At 43.2% G+C, this 11184-nt stretch overlaps 1 long non-coding RNA gene across 1 annotated transcript; it reads right to left on the reverse strand.

Moving 5' to 3' along the window:
• Nucleotides 1-445: 445 nt before the first annotated feature.
• On the reverse strand, nucleotides 446-10693 carry LOC127535437 (uncharacterized). Its single transcript, XR_007944291.1, has 2 exons — nucleotides 10581-10693; nucleotides 446-607 (listed from the first exon to the last, which is right to left on the reverse strand). It is a non-coding gene; the product is annotated as an uncharacterized LOC127535437 (long non-coding RNA).
• Between the last annotated feature and the right edge of the window lie 491 nt (nucleotides 10694-11184).

Here is an 11184-nt window from a genome sequence, read left to right on the forward strand (position 1 = left end):
GTGTGGATGTCCTCAGAGTGGGCCTGGTGTCCAGCACATGAAGTTTGGGGCAGATACGATTAGGATTTGCTGAGATATAAACATTTTAGTCGTCATGGCGAGACATCAAAATTCGCCGCGCCGCCACAGACACACCTTTTGATGACACGTCACCATTTTCACTGTGAATCATCATCAACATGTTAAGGTTTATGTCACCACATTTGAGGTGAATCTGAGCAAGAGGCAAAGAATAATACATCAAAGTGTAAAAAATGACATTTTCTTTTGCCAGCAGGTGGCGCTCTGACTGTGAATGGATTTCATCATATGGATGTGATCAGGGCAGGAATCTGATCATGCATATAAAGTTTCAGGCAGATTGGAGCATGTTCAGGGCATTTACACAGCACTTGAAATTTCATGGCGAAGGATCAAAATTCCACAGACCGCCACGGACACGCCCTTTGACTTTTGAAAAAGATTTTAATAACTTTTGCTCATTAAGGCCTCCTGTATGTACTGGTTGAATTTGAGGCGAATTGGAGTTTCCCCCTGGGAGGAGTTCGCTCTGGAAAAAAATGAAAAATGGGCAAAATCTGACATTCAACGTAAAACAGCTCACTTCCTGTTGGGTTTGGAATATGGCTGTCACTGACTTTTTTGTTCAGTCTGATGTGCTTCATATGTGTACCAAATTTGGTAGCTGCAGGTGAAACATGCTGGGCGTGGGAAAGTGTAGGGGGCGCTATGGAGCCATTTTGCCACACACCTCCACAATCCCTTTAAAATATGAAATTTTTCACCAGTCCTGATGTGTGTGCAAATTTTCATGACTTTTTGAGCATGTTTAGGCCCTCAAAAATGCAATTGTTCTGAGAGACAAATAATAATAATAATCAACCGTAGGGTTTCAATAGGGTCCTACGGCACCGTTGGTGCCTTGGACAGCCGGTGCCCTTGCACCGCCTGTCCTCGGCACCTCGGTGCTCGGACCCTAATAATTAAAGCTGTGAGCAGCGTTGAACGGGTCCTCGCATACTTGCTGGTCGGCGACCCCAAGCATCTCCACCAGGCAATGCTACGACTGAGAGTGTATTTAGGCCCATGAATGTCACAAAGGCTGGATTCTGAGCACACAGGTCAAATTTCAGGCAGATTGGAGCATGTATAGGTTATTTATGCAGCACTTTGTGTCCATCCACCAGGTGGCGCTATCTCTGTGACTGTATGTTGGTCTATGAAACTCATCAGGACTGGACTCTGATCAAACATGTAAAGTTTGAGGCGGATTGCAGCGTGTACAGGGGATTTACACAAGACATCCTGCTTCATGTCGTAACATTAAAGTTCAGTTGGCCGCCATGGCCACACCCTTTGAGTTTTGTGAACAATTTTCGCAAATATGCAACCTGAAGGCGTTTCTTATATATTTTCCCAAATTCAGGTGTTTTGGAGTTATTGCTAGTGACAAATGAATTGTTGAAAATGACCAAAAACACCAAAAATCTGACATTTAATTCAAAATGGCTGACTTTCTGTTGTGTTAAGAGAATGACTCCAAGAGACTTTTTTGCTTGCACTGATGTGCTACATATGCATGCCAAATTTCATAGTCATAGGTGAAAGTCTGTGTGGAGGCCATTTTTTAAATTCTTTTAGGGGGCGCTATGGTAGATGCTGTGAATGTATTTTGGCCTATAAATGTGATCAGGACAGGACTGTGTTTAATCATGTGAGGTCTGAGGTAGATTGGCGCATGCAGAGGATAGTCAGGTAGCACTTGATGTTTCATGGCGAACCATCAAAATTCTGGAGGTCGCCATGTCCACACCCTTTGACTCTGCAAGAATCCTTTGATAACTTTTGATCATAACATCGTGTTGTATATCCTGGCAAAATTTCAGCTCTCTAGACCTTAACCCCGAGGAGGAGTTCGCTCTCAAAAATGAAAAAAATACAGAAATTTTGTCCACTTAATTCAAAATGGCGGACTTCCTGTTGAGTTTAGGGGGTGGCTCCAAGAGGCTTTTTTGTGTGTCCTGGTGTGCTCTATAGGCCTCCCAAATTGTGTGGATGTAGGTGAAACATGCTGCGGGGGCTGTTTATTAAACATACTGCAGGGGGCGCTATAGCACATGCCCTGCAGAGATGCATACAGTGTTATTCCTTGAGACGACTGTGATGTGTGTGTAAATTTTGGTGAGCTGTTGAACATTCTAAGTCTGTCAAAAAGTACTTTGTTTGTCACAAAAACAACGCGTTGCCACGGCAACAGCATTTCAGCAAATATCAAAATCTTCACACTGTGGTATTGTCTGGGGGTGAAGAATCAGCTGACCAATTTTCAGAATGATATGAAAAAGTTTGGAGCAATGGTGTGTGCAAATGTAATTTCTAAACTTCTTGTTACCAATAGGTGGCGCTATGATTTTTTCTAAATTTTTCAGTGTGGATGTCCTCAAACTGGTTCTGGTGTCCAGCACATGAAGTTTGGGGCAGATAGGATCCTTTGCAGCTGAGATATGAACACTTCAATTTTCATGGCGAAACATCAAACTTTGTCGTCCCGCCACAGACACGCCTTTTCATCACACGTCACCATTTTTTCTGTGCTTCATCATCAATGTGTTCAGGCTTATGTCACAACATCTGAGGTGAATCTGAGCAACAGGCTAAGAATAGTACATGAAAGTCTGAAAAATGTCAAATTCTTGATACCACAAGGTGGCGCTGTGACTGTGAATGAATCTTGCTGTATGGATGTCATCGAGGCAGGTCTGTGATCATACATGTAAAGTTTCATTCAGATCGGAGCATGTTCAGGAGAGTTACACAGCATTTCCTGTTTCATGGCGAAGGATCAAATTTCGACAGGCCGCCACGACCACACCCTTTAACTATGGAGGAAGATTTTGATAACTTTTTCTCAGGAAGGTCTGCTGTATGTACTGGCAAAATTTCAGATCGCTCAGACTTTTCCCCTAGGAGGAGTTGATCATAGATTTTGTACAGTTAACGCATGATGGCGCACTTCCTGTTGGGTGTAGAGCATGGCTGTGATTGACTTTTTTGTGTTTCCTGATGTGCTGCATATGCCTCCCAAATTTTGTTGCTCTCGACCAAATTCCCTCCGAGTTGGCCTAATACCACTTTTTAAAATTTTGTAGGGGGCGCTAGGGAGCCATTTTTGCACACACCTCCACATGTCCTAAAAAATATGAAATTTTTCGCCAGTTCTGATGTGTGTGCAAATTTTCATGACTTTTCGAGTATGTTCAGGCCCTGAAAAATGCAGTTGTTTTGGCAGAATAATAATAATAATAATAATAAAAAACCCTAAGGTTCCAATAGGGTCCTTCGGCACCGTTGGTGCTCGGACCCTAATAATAAACCGTAAGGTTTCAATAGGGTCCTACGGCACCGTTGGTGCCTTGGACAGCCGGTGCCCTTGCACCGCCTGTCCTCGGCACCTCGGTGCTCGGACCCTAATAAACCGTAGGGTTTCAATAGGGTCCTACGGCACCGTTGGTGCCTTGGACAGCCGGTGCCCTTGCACCGCCTGTTCTCAGCACCTCGGTGCTCGGACCCTAATAATAAACCGTAGGGTTTCAATAGGGTCCTACGGCACCGTTGGTGCCTTGGACAGCCGGTGCCCTTGCACCGCCTGTCCTCGGCACCTCGGTGCTCGGACCCTAATAATAAACCGTAGGGTTTCAATAGGGTCCTACGGCACCGTTGGTGCCTTGGACAGCCGGTGCCCTTGCACCGCCTGTCCTCGGCACCTCGGTGCTCGGACCCTAATAATAAACCGTAGGGTTTCAATAGGGTCCTACGGCACCGTTGGTGCCTTGGACAGCCGGTGCCCTTGCACCGCCTGTCCTCGGCACCTCGGTGCTCGGACCCTAATTAAAGCTGCAAGTAGCGTTGAACGGGTCCTCGCATCCTTGCTGGTCGGCGGCCCCAAGCATTTCCACCAGGCAATGCTGTGACAGAGTGTATTTAGGCCCATTAATGTAATGAGGGCAGCATTCTGAGCACACAGGTCAAATTTCAGGCAGATTGGAGCATGTACAGGCTATTTATGCAGCACTTTCTGTCCATCCACCAGGTGGCACTATCTCTGTGACTGTATATTGGTCTATGAAACTCATCAGGACTGGACTCTGATCAAACATGTAAAATTTGAGGCAGATTGCAGCATGTACAGGGGATTTAACCAAGACGTCCTGCTTCATGGCGTAACATTAAAGTTCAGTTGGCCGCCATGGCCACGCCCTTTGAGTTTTGTGAACAATTTTCACAAATACTCAACCTGAAGGTATGTTTTAAATATTGTTCCAACTTGAGGTGTTTTGGAGTTATTGCCTGTGAGAAATCAATTGTTGAAAATCAGCAAAAACACCAAAAATTGGACATTTAATTCAAAATGGCCGACTTCCTGTTGGGTTTAGAGAAGGAGTCCAAGAGACTTTTTTGTTTGCACTGACGTGCTACATATGCATGCCAAATTTCATAGTCATAGGTGAAAGTCTCTGTGGAGGCTATTTTTAAAAATTCTGTTGGGGGCGCTATGACACATGCTGTGGATGTATTTTGGCCTATAAATGTGATCAGGACAGGACTGTGTTCAATCATGTGAGGTCTGAGATAGATTGGAGCATGCAGAGGATAGTTAGATAGCACTTGATGTTTCATGGCGAACCATCAAAATTCTGGATATCGCCATGGCCACACCCTTTGACTCTGGAAGAATCTTTTAATAACTTTTGATCAGGAGATTGTGTTGTATATCTTGGCAAAATTTGAGGTCTGTAGGAGTTAACCCCAAGGAGGAGTTCGCTCTCAAAAATATCAAAAAATAGAGAAAATTTGTCCACTTAATTCAAAATGGTGGACTTCCTGTTGGGTTTAGGGGATGGCTCCAAGAGGCTTTTTTGTGCATCGTGATGTGCTCTATCGGCCTCCCAAATTTTGTGGATGTAGGTGAAACATGCTGCCGGGGCTGTTTATTAAACATACTGTAGGGGGCGCTATACCACATGCCCTGCAGAGATGCATACAGTGTTATTCCTTGAGGGGACAGTGATGTGTGTGTAAATTTTAGTGAGCTGTTGAGCATTCTAAGCCTGTCAAAAAGTACTTTGTTTGTCACAAAAACAACGCGTTGGCACGGCAACAGCATTTCATCAAATATCAAAATCTTCACACTGTGGTATTGTCTGGGGGTGAAGAATCAGCTGACCAATTTTCAGAATGATATGAAAAAGTTTGGAGCAATGGTGTGTGCAAATGTAATTTCTAAACTTCTTGTTACCAATAGGTGGCGCTATGACTTTTTCCAAAATTTTCACCGTGGATGACCTCACACTAGGATGGTGTCCAGCACATGAAGTTTGGGGCAGATACGATTAGGATTTGCTGAGATATAAACATTGTTGTGAATAATCATCAACATGTTAAGGTTTATTTCACCACATTTGAGGTGAATCTGAGCAAGAGACAAAGAATAATACATCAAAGTGTAAAAAATGACATTTTCTGTTGCCAGCAGGTGGCGCTCTGACTGTGAATGGATTTCATCATATGGATGTGATCAGGGCAGGAATCTGATCATACATATAAAGTTTCAGGCAGATTGAAGCATGTTCAGGGCATTTACACAGCACTTGAAATTTCATGGCGAAGGATCAAAATTCCACAAACCGCCATGGACACGCCCTTTGACTTTGGCAAAAGATTTTAATAACTTTTGCTCATTAAGGCCTCCTGTATGTACCGGTCGAATTTGAGGTGAATTGGAGTTTCCCCCTGGGAGGAGTTCGCTCTGGAAAAAAATGAAAAATGGGCAAAATCTGAAATTCAACGTAAAACAGCTCACTTCCTGTTGGGTTTGGAATATGGCTGTCACTGACTTTTTTGTTCAGTCTGATGTGCTGCATATGTGTACCAAATTTGGTAGCTGAAGATGAAACATGATGGGCGTGGGAAAGTGTAGGGGGCGCTCTGGAGCCATTTTGCCACACACCTCCACAATTCCTTTAAAATATGAAATTTTTCACCAGTCCTGATGTGTGTACAAATTTTCATGAGTTTTTGAGCATGTTTAGGCCCTCAAAAATGCAATTGTTCTGAGAGACAAATAATAATTAAAGCTGCGAGCAGCGTTGAACGGGTCCTCGCATACTTGCTGGTCGGCGACCCCAAGCATCTCCACCAGGCAATGCTACGACTGAGAGTATATTTAGGCCCATGAACGTCACAAAGGCTGGATTCTGAGCACACAGGTCAAATTTCAGACAGATTGGAGCATGTACAGACTATTTTTGCAGCACTTTGTGTCCATCCACCAGGTGGCACTATGTCTGTGACTGTATAGTGGTCTATGAAACTCATCAGGACTGGACTCTGATCAAACATGTAAAGTTTGAGGTAGATTACAGCATGTACAGGCGATTTACACAAGACATCCTGCTTCATGGCGTAACATTAAACTTCAGTTGGCCGCCATGGCCATGCCCTTTGAGTTTTGTGAACAATTTTCGCAAATATGCAACCTGAAGGCGTTTCTTATATATTTTCCCAAATTCAGGTGTTTTGGAGTTATTGCCAGTGACAAATGAATTGTTGAAAATGACCAAAAACACCAAAAATCTGACATTTAATTCAAAATGGCTGACTTTCTGTTGTGTTTAGAGAATGACTCCAAGAGACTTTTTTGCTTGCACTTATGTGCTACATATGCATGCCAAATTTCATAGTCATAGGTGAAAGTCTCTGTGGAGGCTATTCTTAAAATGCTGTAGGGGGCGCTATGGAACATGCTGTGAATGTATTTTGGCCAATAAATGTGATCAGGACAGGACTGTGTTTAATCATGTGAGGTCTGAGGTAGATTGGAGCATGCAGAGGATAGTTAGGTAGCACTTGATGTTTCATGGCGAACCATCAAAATTCTGGATGTCGCCATGTCCACACCCTTTGACTCTGCAAGAATCTTTTAATAACTTTTGATCATAACATCGTGTTGTATATCCTGGCAAAATTTCAGCTCTCTGGACCTTAACCCCAAGGAGGAGTTCGCTCTCAAAAATGAAAAAAATACAGAAATTTTATCCACTTAATTCAAAATGGCGGACTTCCTGTTGAGTTTAGGGGATGGCTCCAAGAGGCTTTTTTGTGTGTCCTGGTGTGCTCTATAGGCCTCCCAAATTTTGTGGATGTCGGTGAAACATGCTGCGGGGGCTGTTTCTTAAACATACTGCAGGGGGCGCTATAGCACATGCCCTGCAGAGATGCATACAGTGTTATTCCTTGAGACGACTGTGATGTGTGTGTAAATTTTGGTGAGCTGTTGAACATTCTAAGCCTGTCAAAAAGTACTTTGTTTGTCACAAAAACAACGCGTTGCCACGGCAACAGCATTTCATCAAATATCAAAATCTTCACACTGTGGTATTGTCTGGGGGTGAAGAATTAGCTGACCAATTTTCAGAATGATATGACAAAGTTTGGAGCAATGATGTGTGCAAATGTAATTTCTAAACTGCTTGTTACCAAGAGGTGGCGTTATGACTTTTTCTAAATTTTTCAGTGTGGATGTCCTCAAACTGGTTCTGGTGTCCAGCACATGAAGTTTGGGGCAGATAGGATCCTTTGCAGCTGAGATATGAACACTTCAATTTTCATGGCGAAACATCAAACTTTGCCGTCCCGCCACAGACACGCCTTTTCATCACACGTCACCATTTTTTCTGTGCTTCATCATCAATGTGTTCAGGCTTATGTCACAACATCTGAGGTGAATCTGAGCAACAGGCGAAGAATAGTACATGAAAGTCTAAAAAATGTTAAATTCTTGATACCACAAGGTGGCGCTGTGACTGTGAATGAATCTTGCTGTATGGATGTCATCGAGGCAGGTCTGTGATCATACATGTAAAGTTTCATTCAGATCGGAGCATGTTCAGGAGAGTTAGACAGCATTTCCTGTTTCATGGCGAAGGATCAAATTTCGACAGGCCGCCACGACCACACCCTTTAACTATGGAGGAAGATTTTGATAACTTTTTCTCAGGAAGGTCTGCTGTATGTACTGGCAAAATTTCAGATCGCTCAGACTTTTCCCCTAGGAGGAGTTCATCATAGATTTTGTACAGTTAACGCATGATGGCGCACTTCCTGTTGGGTGTAGAGCATGGCTGTGATTGACTTTTTTGTGTTTCCTGATGTGCTGCATATGCCTCCCAAATTTTTTAGCTCTCGGCCAAATTCCCTCCGAGTTGGCCTAATACCACTTTTTAAAATTTTGTAGGGGGCGCTATGGAGCCATTTTGCCACACACCTCCACATGCCCTAAAAAATATGAAATTTTTCGCCAGTTCTGATGTGTGTGCAAATTTTCATGACTTTTCGAGCATGTTCAGGACCTGAAAAATGCAGTTGTTTTGGCAGAATAATAATAATAATAATAATAATAATAATAATAAAAAACCCTAAGGTTCCAATAGGGTCCTTCGGCACCGTTGGTGCTCGGACCCTAATAATAATAATTAAAGCTGCGAGCAGCGTTGAACGGGTCCTCGCATACTTCCTGGTCGGCGACCCCAAGCATCTCCACCAGGCAAAGCTACGACTGAGAGTGTATTTAGGCCCATGAATGTCACAAAGGCTGGATTCTGAGCACACAGGTCAAATTTCAGGCAGATTTGAGCATGTACAGGCTATTTATGCAGCACTTTGTGTCCATCCACCAGGTGGCGCTATCTCTGTGACTGTATGTTGGTCTATGAAACTCATCAGGACTGGACTCTGATCAAACATGTAAAGTTTGAGGCGGATTGCAGCGTGTACAGGGGATTTACACAAGACGTCCTGCTTCATGGCGTAACATTAAACTTCAGCTGCCCGCCATGGCCACGCCCTTTGAGTTTTATGAACAATTTTCGCAAATATGCAACCTGAAGACGTGTCTTATATATTTTCCCAAATTCAGATGTTTTGGAGTTATTGCCTGTGAGAAATGAATTGTTGAAAATGACCAAAAACACCAAAAATCTGACATTTAATTAAAAATGGCCGACTTTCTGTTGGGTTTAGAGAATGACTCCAAGAGACTTTTTTGTTTGCACTGACATGCTACATTTGCATGCCAAATTTCATAGTCCTAGCTGAAAGTCTCTGTGGAGGCTATTTTTTAAATGCTGTAGGGGCGCGATGGTACATGCTGTGAATGTATTTTAGTCTATAAATGTGATCAGGACAGGACTGTGTTTAATCATGTGAGGTCTGAGGTAGATTGGAGCATGCAGAGGATACTAAGATACCACTTGATGTTTCATGGCGAACCATCAAAATTCTGGAGGTCGCCATGTCCACACCCTTTGACTCTGGAAGAATCTTTTAATAACTTTTGATCATAACATCGTGTTGTATACCCTGGTAAAATTTGAGGTCTCTGGGAGTTAACCCCTGGGAGGAGTTCGCTCTCAAAAATTAAAAAAATAGAGAAAATTTATCCACATAATTCAAAATGGCGGACTTCCTGTTGAGTTTAGGGGATGGCTCCAAGAGGCTTTTTTGTGCATCGTGATGTGCTCTATATGCCTCCCAAATTTTGTGGATGTTGGTGAAACATGCTGCGGGGGCTGTTTATTAAACATACTGTAGGGGGCGCTATACCACATGCCCTGCAGAGATGCATACAGTGTTATTCCTTGAGGGGACAGTGATGTGTGTGTAAATTTTGGTGAGCTGTTGAGCATTCTAAGCCTGTCAAAAAGTACTTTGTTTGTCACAAAAACAACGCGTTGGCACGGCAACAGCATTTCATCAAATATCAAAATCTTCACACTGTGGTATTGTCTGGGGGTGAAGAATCAGCTGACCAATTTTCAGAATGATATGAAAAAGTTTGGAGCAATGGTGTGTGCAAATGTAATTTCTAAACTTCTTTTTACCAATAGGTGGCGCTATGACTTTTTCCAAAATTTTCACCGTGGATGACCTCACACTGGGAATGGTGTCCAGCACATGAAGTTTGGGGCAGATAGGATGAGGATTTGCTGAGATATAAACATTTTAGTCGTCATGGCGAGACATCTAAATTCGCCGCGCCGCCACAGACACACCTTTTTATGACACGTCACCATTTTCACTGTGAATAATCATCAACATGTTAAGGTTTATTTCACCACATTTGAGGTGAATCTGAGCAAGAGACAAAGAATAATACATCAAAGTGTAAAAAATGACATTTTCTGTTGCCAGCAGGTGGCGCTCTGACTGTGAATGGATTTCATCATATGGATGTGATCAGGGCAGGAATCTGATCATACATATAAAGTTTCAGGCAGATTGAAGCATGTTCAGGGCATTTACACAGCACTTGAAATTTCATGGCGAAGGATCAAAATTCCACAGACAGCCACGGACACGCCCTTTGACTTTTGAAAAAGATTTTAATAACTTTTGCTCATTAAGGCCTCCTGTATGTACTGGTTGAATTTGAGGCGAATTGGAGTTTCCCCCTGGGAGGAGTTCGCTCTGGAAAAAATGAAAAATGGGCAAAATCTGACATTCAATTTAAAATAGCTCACTACCTGTTGGGTTTGGAATATGGCTGTCACTGACTTTTTTGTTCAGTCTGATGTGCTGCATATGTGTACCAAATTTGGTAGCTGTAGGTGAAACATGATGGGCGTGGGAAAGTGTAGGGGGCGCTCTGGAGCCATTTTGCCACACACCTCTACAATTCCTTTAAAATATGAAATTTTTCACCAGTCCTGATGTGTGTACAAATTTTCATGAGTTTTTGAGCATGTTTAGGCCCTCAAAAATGCAATTGTTCTGAGAGACAAATAATAATAAAAAACCGTAGGGTTCCAATAGGGTCCTACGGCACCGTTGGTGCCTTGGACAGCCGGTGCTCTTGCACCGCCTGTCCTCGGCACCTCGGTGCTCGGACCCTAATAATAATAAACCGTAGGGTTTCAATAGGGTCCTACGGCACCGTTGGTGCCTTGGACAGCCGGTGCCCTTGCACCGCCTGTCCTCGGCACCTCGGTGCTTGGACCCTAATAATAATAATAATAATAATAATAATAATAATAATAAAAAACCCTAAGGTTACAATAGGGTCCTACGGCACCGTTGGTGCCTTGGACAGCCGGTGCACTTGCACCGCCTGTCCTCGGCACCTCGGTG

This window comes from Acanthochromis polyacanthus, chromosome 9, assembly GCF_021347895.1.
Source record: "Acanthochromis polyacanthus isolate Apoly-LR-REF ecotype Palm Island chromosome 9, KAUST_Apoly_ChrSc, whole genome shotgun sequence".
Lineage (NCBI taxonomy): Eukaryota > Metazoa > Chordata > Actinopteri > Pomacentridae > Acanthochromis > Acanthochromis polyacanthus.